The sequence below is a fragment of the Lithobates pipiens genome, unplaced genomic scaffold (genome assembly GCF_037356315.1).
Source record: "Lithobates pipiens isolate NorthernLeopardFrog02 unplaced genomic scaffold, aLitPip1_a1.2 Scaffold_19, whole genome shotgun sequence".
NCBI classification, from domain to species: domain Eukaryota; kingdom Metazoa; phylum Chordata; class Amphibia; order Anura; family Ranidae; genus Lithobates; species Lithobates pipiens.
The window spans coordinates 534,904,290-534,915,792 of NW_027507764.1; positions in this window are offsets into that span (position 1 = coordinate 534,904,290).

The window sequence follows — 11,503 nt, forward strand, 5'->3', positions numbered from 1 at the left end:
AGTGACCATAAATGCTGTCTGTACCAAAGTTGATTGACAACTGGTTGTACCGAAATCAATCGCTTTCATTACAAATGGCTGAGTTGCAATAGTCTGTGGATAGCGTTAACATATTGATCCCCAGCTGCTCAAATGTTCCACTGGGATAAATTATACCCCACCTTACCAGCCCCTTAACTCTAGGAATTGCAAACGATTTTACTCAATCTGATTCAAGGGTGGATTTGATTTGAAGAGCAACTGTCTTCTCTATCCTACAGTAGCTCCTCCTCTGACCCGCTGTTGAATCCCCGACAGTCCCATTCACTTCAATGGGATGGTTGGTGATGCAGCAGACACGGGACACGGTGGCAGCAGGTGAGTGGATGCCTGCTAACAGGTGCTGCCATAATGGATCTAAATGACAGGTTCTCTTTAAATGTTTTGTTCTTGCTGGTAGTTAAAATCTTTAATATCTGCAAACAAATTTAATAAAACAGGAGTCTAGGGGGCCAGTCGGTGTCCCTTTTTTTTATTTTTTATTTTTTTTGTCTGCATTAAGGTGAAAAAACAGGAGGGGTTACAACCCCTTTAACCACTTGCTTACTGGGCACTTAAACCCCCCTCAGTCCCAGACCAATTTTCAGCTTTCAGCGCTGATACACTTTGAATGACAATTGCGCGGGCATACAACACTGTACCCAAATGAAATTTTTATCATTTTTTTCCCACAAATAGAGCTTTCTTTTGGTGGTATTTAGTTACAGCTCGGAGTTTTATTTTTTGCTAAACAAACAAAAAAAGATGCAAAAAAATAAAAATAAAAATCATGTTTTAATAGTTTGTTATAAAATTTTGCAAACGGGTCATTTTTCTCCTTCATTGAAGTGCGCTGATAAGGCGGCACTGATAGGCTGCATTGGTGGGCACTGATGGGCTGCATTGGTGGGCACTGATAGGCTGCATTGGTGGGCACTGATAGGCTGCACTGGTGGGCACTGATAGGCATAGTTAAGGCGGCACTAATAGGCACAGATAAGGCGGCACCGATGGGCACAGATAAGGCGGCACTGATGGGCAAAGATGGGCACAGATAAGATGGCACGGATGGGTGGCACGGATAAGTGGCACGGATGGGTGGCACGGATGGGCACTGATAGGTACCACAGATAGATGGGACTGATGGGCACTGATAGGTGGCACTGATAGGTGGCTCTGATAGGTGGCACTGCTGGGCACTGATGGGCGGCACTGCTGGGCACTGATGGGCGGCACTGGGGTGCAGCACCTTTGAGGCAGATTGGGTGGCACTGTGGGTGGCACTGTGGGTGGCACTGTGGGGTGGCACTGTGGGTGGCACTGTGGGTGGCACTGTGGGCACTATGGGCACAGACGGGGGGCACTTACTTTTACTTTTATTTATCCTTCAGGATGGCACTGCGGGAGGCAGGTGGGCACTGGCAGGTGGCATGTGGTGCCTTGCATTGCTGGCCGTGATCGGGACTGATGTCCCGATCACGGCCGCCGGTGATCGGCTTTTTTTTTTTCTCCTCGCGCTGTCAGCGCGAGGAGGAATAATAGCCGATTACCGGCTCCGTTCTATCACATGATCAGCTGTCATTGGCTGACAGCTGATCACGTGATAAGGGGTCGGGATCGACCCCTTGCACGGATCGGTGATCAGGCGAGTCTCATAGACTCGCCGATCACAGAGCGCGCCGCGCGCGCCCCTCAGCGGGCGCGCAGGCCGCTCGTAACCGGGACGACGTCAATAGACATAGTCCCGGAAATCTAGGTCCGCGCTAATGCCGTCATTCGGCAATAGCGCGGTACCCAAGTGGTTAAGGTTTCCAATCAGGTCCGCCTGTTGGTTTTTCAGATGGACCTCATTGGAGCCTCCATTCACTACTATGGAGCAACAGATTTCAGATTGTAGAAAATATCTCATATCAATATCATTAATATTCCATCAACCCCTTATATACATAAAATGACAAATGGCACTTCCTCGTAAACTATGTGCTATGATTCAAACTTGTGTCAGTGTTTAGGGCCCTTCACTCTTAAAAACAATGTGCTTCACTGCTAAAAGCTTCCAAATCGCTGTCGTGCTTCACTGCGAAAAGCTTCCAAATCGCTTTTGTGCTTCACTGCGAAAAGCTTCCAAATAGTATTAAATTAGTATAAACGCCTATTTGGAAGCTTTTCGCAGTGAAGCGCATAGTTTTTAAGGGTGAAGGGACCTAAACACTGACCCTTGTTTAAACCTGTAGAACATTTAAGAGGGAGTGCTACTTTCAATCTATTGATGATTTTCGTGTTTTGGAAGCACCTATGTGGTGGTGGAACACATAGTTTGTAAGGGTGAAGAGCCCTCAATACTTGCACCTTCCTTTTTTTTTCTTTTTTTTTAACTTGCTGTCATGTTTTTTGGATTTTTTTTTATGTCATTAAGTGTAGGGCTTGATGTCCCATGAATATGATTTTGATATAAAAGAATTTCTGTAATATGTTTAAGCACCAATGATTATACCAGAGGTTGGTCATACAATTAGGCAATCTGTTTTAAGCAGCGCAAAATAAAAATTTTTTTTTTCAATCAGCACTTACCATTGTGGGAACGGAACAAAATTTGTATTTGTAGAAGCTTAGAGGTCAATTTTAAATAAGGTCACTGCATTTTATGTATCGTTTTGGCAGCATGCAGCTCCAATTTTCTTTTATGTGACATGTCCGCTAACACCCGCTGCTGTCCAATCCTGTCAATGAAATCCAGAGGGATGGTGACCTATTTTCGATCCATCCATCTGGCAGATCAGCTGAAAACAGAAAAACAGACGGGTGATCCATTTTCATCTGATCTCCCCATAGAGTAGAGCAGTGCTCTGACAGGTCCATCTCTGTACAGTGAGCCGAGATGGACCTTTTCACCCACCTGCTCAGTGAAGCAATTCTCCCGCTAAGCAAAGTGGAGTTTGCCGGGTGGAGTGGCTGTGTGAAAGGGCCCTTTTTAGAATGAGTTGTCAGGTTAGTAAAACCACAATATCGGAACCAATTCAACCATACAGTTTGTAGTGCACATAGACTTGCCAAACAATAGGATAAAGGAATGTTCCCGAGCTTTTATCTCATGGTTGCTTTTAAATTGTGTGAGTGCATGTCATCTCAGCTTGCATAGCTTTGATTTATTGAATGAGTTTACCAAAAAATTAAATATTGAAGAATATACAGCCTCATGCTACATAACTAAGCTTCATTACATGCTGAATAAACTAAATTTTCTTGATCATACATCATGGGACACAGGAGCTCATTACATAGTGGGTTATATAGGTCACCTCTGGTGATTGGACACTGGTTAACCCCAATTAAGGAGAATTCCTCCCCTATATAACCCCTCCCATATGGGAGGCACCTCGGTTTTTTCGCCAGTGTCTATGGTGGTTGGTCACGTAAAACATGTGCTCTGTGCAGGTCCCTGCGGGGGCCTCAGGGCTACAACAAACCGGACCCATATCTCAGGCCGATATTTGACTCCCAAGATGGTATGTTACCCGGGCCTCGTCAGCCGAAGAAACGAGGTTTGGCCTGTAAGTCCTCTCCTGTTGGAAGACTGGGCTCTGGGAAAACCAGACTTGGTGTACTGTTTACACAGAGCGCACAAAAGTTTCTGGCAGAGTCTTTTACAAGGTCCAGGTAGGAGGCTCTTCTGAGAAAGAGCCCCAGATAAACCTGAAGGTTGGCTAACACTGCTCGCCGTGATGGGTGAAGGCTGGAATTGGTCTGTTTCAGCAATTCCTGCGGCGAGGACAGGTAAGGGAAGTTAATCCTATATATATAATTATATGATGGATTTCTTCATTGTGAGTAGTTGTATGTCTTACCTGGTTTCCACCACTAGAGGGAGTAAGAGCAGCCTGATGCATACTTAAATGCCTTTCAGTACACACACTCAGTGAAGCCTGGTTCTCCAAAGGTCTCACGTCTCCACTGCAGTCCCTGCCACAACAAGGTAATACAGGGGTCCCTCATAGTCTGGGGGTCCCACGCATCTCTGATGAGACTCCTTTTCCCCCCTGGATTCCGGCGGTCCTCTTGCACGCGCGCGGGCACGAGCTGCGCGCCACGCGTGCTCCCGGGCTAATGGAAGAGCAGGAAGAGTGGTAGTGAGCCGTGCATGTTGGTGTGCACAGCGCTGTACTGCGCAGGCGCCAGTTTTAAAAGCCCAGAGCGTCAGGTGACTGTAAGTGAGAGACACAGGAGCTGTGGGCAGTAAGCATCCCAGTGGATTGGATCCAGGCAAACCTTAGACACCTACTCAGCATCAGGTTGTACAGTATTAAGCACATATATGTTATCGTGAGACTTTTAGCACAACAGTGATTGCACTTTGTACTAGTACCTCTGCTTTGTAGCTTAGGACTATGTCTCCTCGTAAGAGGGTCTCAGGGAGAAGTAACAAAGGCACTGGTAAATCACCCCTAGGTCCAGGGGTTCTAAAAATGCCTGTAAGTTACCATCCCCCCCCGCAAGACTGGAGCCAGCCTCACAGGAAGAGTCAGTGCCCCTGTCAGGTTTTGCAGCCTCTCCTAATGTCCCAGCCCCGGTATATGTCACTGAGGACTCCCTTAGGGCTACATTGGAGGGTTTTGAAGGGAGAATAATGGATTTTATTTCTGTTTCCCTGAAAGATAGCAGGAAAAGGGGTAGATCCCCTCCCTCTGCTGAGATTCCTCTCTCAGATGATTCTTCTGACAATGAGGAGAGATTCCTATCTTGGGACAGGGATCTTGAGCAGTCGGAGGAATCAGAGGAAGAGGAGAGAGTCCCCTCCTCCCAGGCGCTCAGAAAACAGGTGCAGTATTATACTGAATTGGTGCGTACCACATTCAGAATGCCTGCTGCTGAAGTCGCTACATCCTCTGTTTCCTATCTAGGAGTCAGGAAAATCCCACAGACTGCTTTTTCCTTCCCAATTCATCCCTTAATGGATAAATTGATGTATGAGGATTGGGGACATCCCGATAAACTGTTTACTCCTCCTAAAAGGTTTTCTATGCTTTATCCTCTGGAGAAAAGTTTCACCAAGATATGGGGGGTCCCATCTGTCGATGCGGCTGTTTCTTGTGTGAATAAAAACCTGACCTGTCCGTTGGATAATGCTCAGGTGTTTAATGATCCAACTGATAAGAGGTTGGAAACATTATTAAAAGCCTCCTTTTCCATGACTGGCGCTGTAGTGCAACCTACAGTCGCAGCTGTGGGGTTGTGTCAGTTCCTCAAGGAACAGGTTAAGCGGATGCTTGGCCTCCTTCCCAGTGAGGAAGTGGAGAATTATGCAGAAATACCTCAAATTCTGTGTTTCATGATTGATGCGATTTTGGATTCTGTCCAACAAGCATCTCGTTTATCTCTCCTGTTGGTACACATGCCAAGGGCCCTATGGCTAAAAAGTTGGGCAGCTGAGCTATCGTGCAAGAAGCATTTGATTGGGTTCCCGTTTAAAGGGGAACGTCTGTTTGGAGAAGAATTCGACAAATTCGTCCAAAAAATTTCAGGGGGTAAATCTACTCTCCTTCCAGTCAAATAGAGCAAACGTCCGTCATTTAGGCGTTCTCTCTCTCCTGGAGCATCAAGCTCTAAACAGTGGCGTCGGCCTTTCCCAACCCTCCTCTACACGAAAGGCTCAAGGCCGGGCCCAAGGGCAGAAAAAGACTTGGGGGCGGAAGCCTGCCAAGCAGAGCCCGAAAGGGGCGCCCCCGCTCGGCTGAGTGGGGGGAAGGCTTCGGCAGTTTGCGGAAGCCTGGCGGGAAGAGATCCGGGACAAGTGGGTGATCTCTTCGGTGTCTCTGGGCTACAAGCTAGAGTTTCAGGAGAGTCCACCTTCTCGCTTTCTAAGGTCAAGGATCCCCATGGATCCAGTAAAGCAAAAACTGCTATTTCTGGCCTTGGATCACTTACTATCCCAAGGGGTGATAGAAGTGGACCCAAAAGAACAGGGTTCAGGGTTTTACTCGAATCTCTTCACCGTTCCGAAGTCAAATGAAAGTGTCAGACCTATCCTGGATCTGAAGGATCTGAACCGGTTTTTACGAATCCGGTCCTTCCGAATGCAGTCAATTCGCAACTGTGGTCTCCTCCCTGCAAGGGGGAGAGTTTATGGCATCAATAGACATCAAGGATGCATATCTCCATGTGCCAATTTTCCCCGCACACCAAAGGTATCTAAGGTTTGCGGTAGAGCTGCGCCATTTTCAATTTGTGGCCTTGCCGTTCGGGCTCGCTACGGCCCCTCGAGTCTTCACAAAGATTCTGGACCCTCTCTTTGCAAACCTAAGAGCTCAGGGTATAGCCGTCATGGCTTATATAGACGACTTCCTTCTCATGGAGAAAACAGTAGCGTTCCTGAACCACAGTGTTTCCAGAACACTAGAACACCTGGAACGTCTAGGTTGGATTATAAACCTAGAAAAGTCGTACCTACAGCCTGCTACCAGGTTGGAATACCTGGGTATGTTTATCGACACCGCTCAGGGCAAGGTGTTTCTTCCAGGACCAAAAGCCTTGGCCATCGGGGATCTGGTGCGCCTAATTCTGGGCAGGAAATCTTCCCCCATTCGGTTATGCATGAGACTGTTAGGGAAAATGGTCGCCTCCTTCGAGGCCATTCCATTTGCCCAGTTCCACTCAAGGCCTCTGCAAAGATGCATCCTTGCGGCCTGGAACTGGAAGCTCCAATCCTTGGATCTTCCTATGCGTCTATCCCCAGGGACACGCAGGAGTCTCGTCTGGTGGTTACAAACCGAGAATTTGCTGAAAGGCAAAACCTTTCTTCCGCTTCCATGGAAGGTTATTACGACAGATGCCAGCCTGATAGGCTGGGGAGCAGTGTTAGAGGAGACATGCTCGCAGGGGAAATGGTCTGCGATCGAGAGGCTATTGCCCATAAATGTCTTGGAGATCCGGGCAGTTTATATGGCTCTCATAAGGTGGTCTTCCAGACTACGGGGTCTCCCTGTTCGGGTTCAGTCCGACAATTCCACAGCAGTGGCCTATATCAATCACCAGGGCGGTACCAGGAGTCTGGTAGCGCAAAAAGAGGTGAATCGCATACTTGTCTGGGCAGAAAGGCATGTTCCATGCCTTTCTGCAGTCTTCATTCCAGGAGTGGAAAATTGGCAGGCGGATTTTCTGAGCCCCAGCAGTTGTGCCCAGGAGAATGAGCTCTGCACCCCGACGTGTTTTTGGACATATGTCGCAGGTGGGGTACTCCAGACGTAGATCTGTTTGCGTCCAGGTACAACAGAAAACTGGACAACTTCGTGTCAAGAACAAGAGATATACTTGCTCAGGGGTCAGATGCTCTGACAGTTCCCTGGGATCAGTACAATCAGATTTATGCTTTCCCCCCGTGCCCGCTTCTGTCGCGGTTCCTGGGAAGAGTCAAGAGGGAAACAAACTCGGTCCTTTTGGTAGCCCCGGCTTGGCCCAGGCGACCGTGGTACGCAGAGATCATGAAGTTGGCCGTAGGCAAGCCATGGATCCTCCCTCTCCGGCCAGATCTGCTCTCACAGGGTCCAATCTACCATCCTGCTTTACACAGTCTGAATTTGACGGTTTGGCTGCTGAGACCCACATTCTGAGAGACCGTGGGCTTTCGGGGCCAGTCCTTTCTACTCTGGTTAATGCCAGAAAGCCGGCCTCCAGGCTTATTTACTACAAAATCTGGAGGGCATATGTTTCCTGGTGTGAACTCAGGGGATGGCATCCTAGAATCCTAGATCCTAGAAAGTATGTCATTAGCAGGATCTTGGCCTTTCTCCAGTCAGGCCTAGAAATGAATTTGGCCGTAAGCACTATCAAGGTGCAGATTTCGGCCTTGTCAGTATTTTTTCAGAAGCCACTTGCATCGTATTCCCTGGTGCGGGCTTTCATCCAGGGGGCTATGTGGATAAGGCTGCCAGTCAAAGCTCCGGTATGCCCATGGGATCTAAATTTGGTTCTCTCGGTTTTGCAGGGGCAACCTTTTGAACCTTTGCATCTGGCTTCATTAGTTCTTTTGACCAAAAAATTGGTTTTCTTGGTAGCCATTTCCACGGCTAGAAGAGTGTTAGAACTAGCAGCTCTCTCCAGTAAAGAGCCGTATCTAATTGTTCATAAGCACCGGGTGGTCATGCGCCCCAACAGGTCCTTTCTACCTAAGGTGGTTTCAGGATTCCATTTGAATCAAGGTGTAATCCTACCATCCTTTTTTCCGTACCCACAGGCCGCAGAAGAAGAATCCTTGCACACTTTGGTTGTGGTTAGGGCAATCAGTATCTATCTTCAAGCAACGGCTCAGATAAGGAAAACTGATTGCTTATTCATTTTGCCAGAAGGCCCTAGAAAGGGCCAGGTGGCATCAAAATCCACTCTCTCAAGGTGGATCAGACAGATTATTTCTCAGGCCTATAGTGTTAGAGGAAAAATCCCTCCTTTTCAAGTGAAAGCGCACTCTACTAGGGCTGTAAGTGCTTCTTGGGCAGTGCATCACCAGGCCTCCCTGGCTCAGATCTGTAAGGCTGCAACTTGGTCATCAGTCCACACATTCACCATATTCTATCAGGTGGATGTCAGAGGGCAAGAGGATATCATCTTTGGGCGCAGTGTACTGCAGGCTGAAGTTTAGGTCCTCCGGCCCATGGCAGTCTATAATTATGATCTGTGTCTTCCTCCCCTCAATCTGAGCATTGCTTTGGGACATCCCACTATGTAATGAGCTCCTGTGTCCCGTGATGTATGATCAAGAAAATAGGATTTTTATATACAGCTTACCTGTAAAATCCTTTTCTTGAGAGTACATCACGGGACACAGGACTCCCGCCCCTCTTGGGTTTTACGTGGTTTCCTATTGCTTTGCTACAAAACTGAGGTGCCTCCCATATGGGAGGGGTTATATAGGGGAGGAATTCTCCTTAATTGGGGGTTAACCAGTGTCCAATCACCAGAGGTGCTTATATAACCCACTATGTAATGCGCTTCTGTGTCCCGTGATGTACTCTCAAGAAAAGTATTTTACAGGTAAGCTGTGTATAAAAATCCTATTATTAATGTATCTAAAAGAATCTTTACATAGCTTTTTTTTTCTTCAAAAAAATAAACTTTTATGAAAATAAAAGCTACTTTTTTAAATTAAAACTTTTTTAATATTGTGTATGTATATATATATATATATATATATATATATATATATATATATATATATATAAATGTATTCATTCATGTAATCCCCCCCTCCCCCCCCCCCCCCCCCCAGGAGTACCAGAATTCCACTGGTCTGCAAGTTTTGTTCAAAACTGCAGGATGTCCTCTCGGTGCATCTTCGGCGAGTGTGTAGAAAAAATGATAGTGAGGACGAGATCAAGAGGCTTGTGGAGGAGGCACGGTCCAACATGCGGCACCTGGTTGGGAACCTCGGTGTTGTCCAGTGTGCTGATCTCAACCATGCTAGCAGTTCTAGCACACTGCAGGATTTTTTGGCACACTTTATTGAGTCCAAGGGAAGTGTCGTTATTCGTCAACCTGCAGGACGACAGCGGTAAGTGGTCAACATTTTAAATGGTTATAACGTTATTTTAACCTGTGACCCTATAATGGCATTAAAAAGTGAACCTCAAGCCTCTGTTTTTGACACCAATTTCTTCAACTTTGGTGAAAAGTGCCCCGATCTGGAGCTATGCTAAATGCGCTACAGCTTGAAGTTATAATTATTCCGTTCAGACCCAAATGGGCTATAGCCTACCTCAACTGTAATTACCGTTATAATTTATTTTTACATTACAGCTATATTTATCAGACATTTGCTCACCTTTTGCGAGTTCATGGATCTTTCTGTACTGATACTTTTTTTTCCCCAAGAAATGTGTAAAACTTTGCAATAAAAAAAGTTTGCAAACAAGTTAAACCTCTCCTAAAATATATTCTAGATCTCAAGTTCCAGTGGAGGAAGTCCAGGACGATCCCACCGGAGGGGATGAAGCTCTGGAAGGAAGAAGACATCCAGGGTAAAATTGCTGTGGTTTAAATAGGGAGTTCTAGTTGTGCAAATAAAAAATAAAATTCAGAAGCTACAAATGTAGCTGCTGACTTTTGATAGGACACTTGTTTGTCCAGGGATCCAGCATCATCCTCACCCTGGCTAGTTCTTCACTAGCCTACAGGTTTCTGGCACCCTAACTGTGGGCAGGCACTTATGCAGCTTTTGGCTTTAAAGCTAACTGTACACTACACTCTGTGAATGGTCCTGCAGTCTTCGGTAATGTGTCCCAGAAGTCTGCAGGGAGGGTGGAGGGGAAGGAGCACTTCTTTATTGTCAATACTGGGTACCTGTAATTCCCCCCCCCCCCCCCCCCCAAAAAAAATCAGATGCCAAATATGGGAGAGGAGGGCTCCAAAGCAAAATTTCCCCTTGGTGCCATTTCCACTTTAAGGAGTGATGAATATAAACTAGCTTGTTTTTGATTGGATTACAGAGCTCAAGGTCTGGCAGAGGTAGTCAATTTTTTTACCTATATTTTGTAGCCTGCCCATTTGGGTGGCATCCCGTTTGCTGGGATCTCAGTAAATTTCAATCTGTCTACGAGTCCGGATATTATAAAATCAAAAGATGGCAAAAATGTCAATATCCAAAAAGGAGGACTCCACTCAAATCCAATTGAGGTTTCGTCCAAAAAATACAGCACTGGACTCCATGGAGTGAGGGATTTCTTAAGTGTCAGTAGCTACTGTACATGTAGCCAATTTGATTTTAATTTTCAAACCTTGGGTGAAGGTATATTAATAGGGCTGGCCATACATTATAATTTTTTTTTTCTATCAATCAAAAAAACCTAATTGCTAAAATGTTTTCTCCCCAGAACCACAAGGATCCCCTTGGTCTGCAAGGTGTGCTTGAAGATTCAAATCACGCTTTCAACACACCTGAGAAGAGTTTGCGTGAAGAATGCGGATGAGGCTGAGATCAAGCAACTTGTCGAGGAGGCCTGGTCGAAGATGCGACACGTGACCAGACGCCTTAGTATCATCACATACGAAGACCTGGAGCATCCAAGTGTGGTCAGGCATTGTCGGTTTTGCGTAGGTTTTCTCGAGGCCAGGGGAAGCATCGTCCTTACGGAGTCAGGAAGACAGCGGTACGTATTAAACCAAGCTTTATTTAAAGAACGTTTTATAATGCCATAAAACTACATAGACTCATTCATGGCTCTATTAGCAGACCTGAAGAAGCACAGGAAATGGAGATAGAAGAGGAGCAGCCAAGGTAAAAAAAAAAAAAATATATATATATATATATATACACAGTAATGCATCTTCTCATTTCCTATGCCTGATGTACAAACCTTTATTGTACGTCCTCTTTCCCATCCCCTAGCACATCCACTCGTCGGAGCTTAGAAGAGGCAGGACTCTACAAGCAACATTCGGTGGATTCTCCCTTGATCCGAGGATTTCAGAAGTATTTGGAGACATCGGGATCAAAGGAATT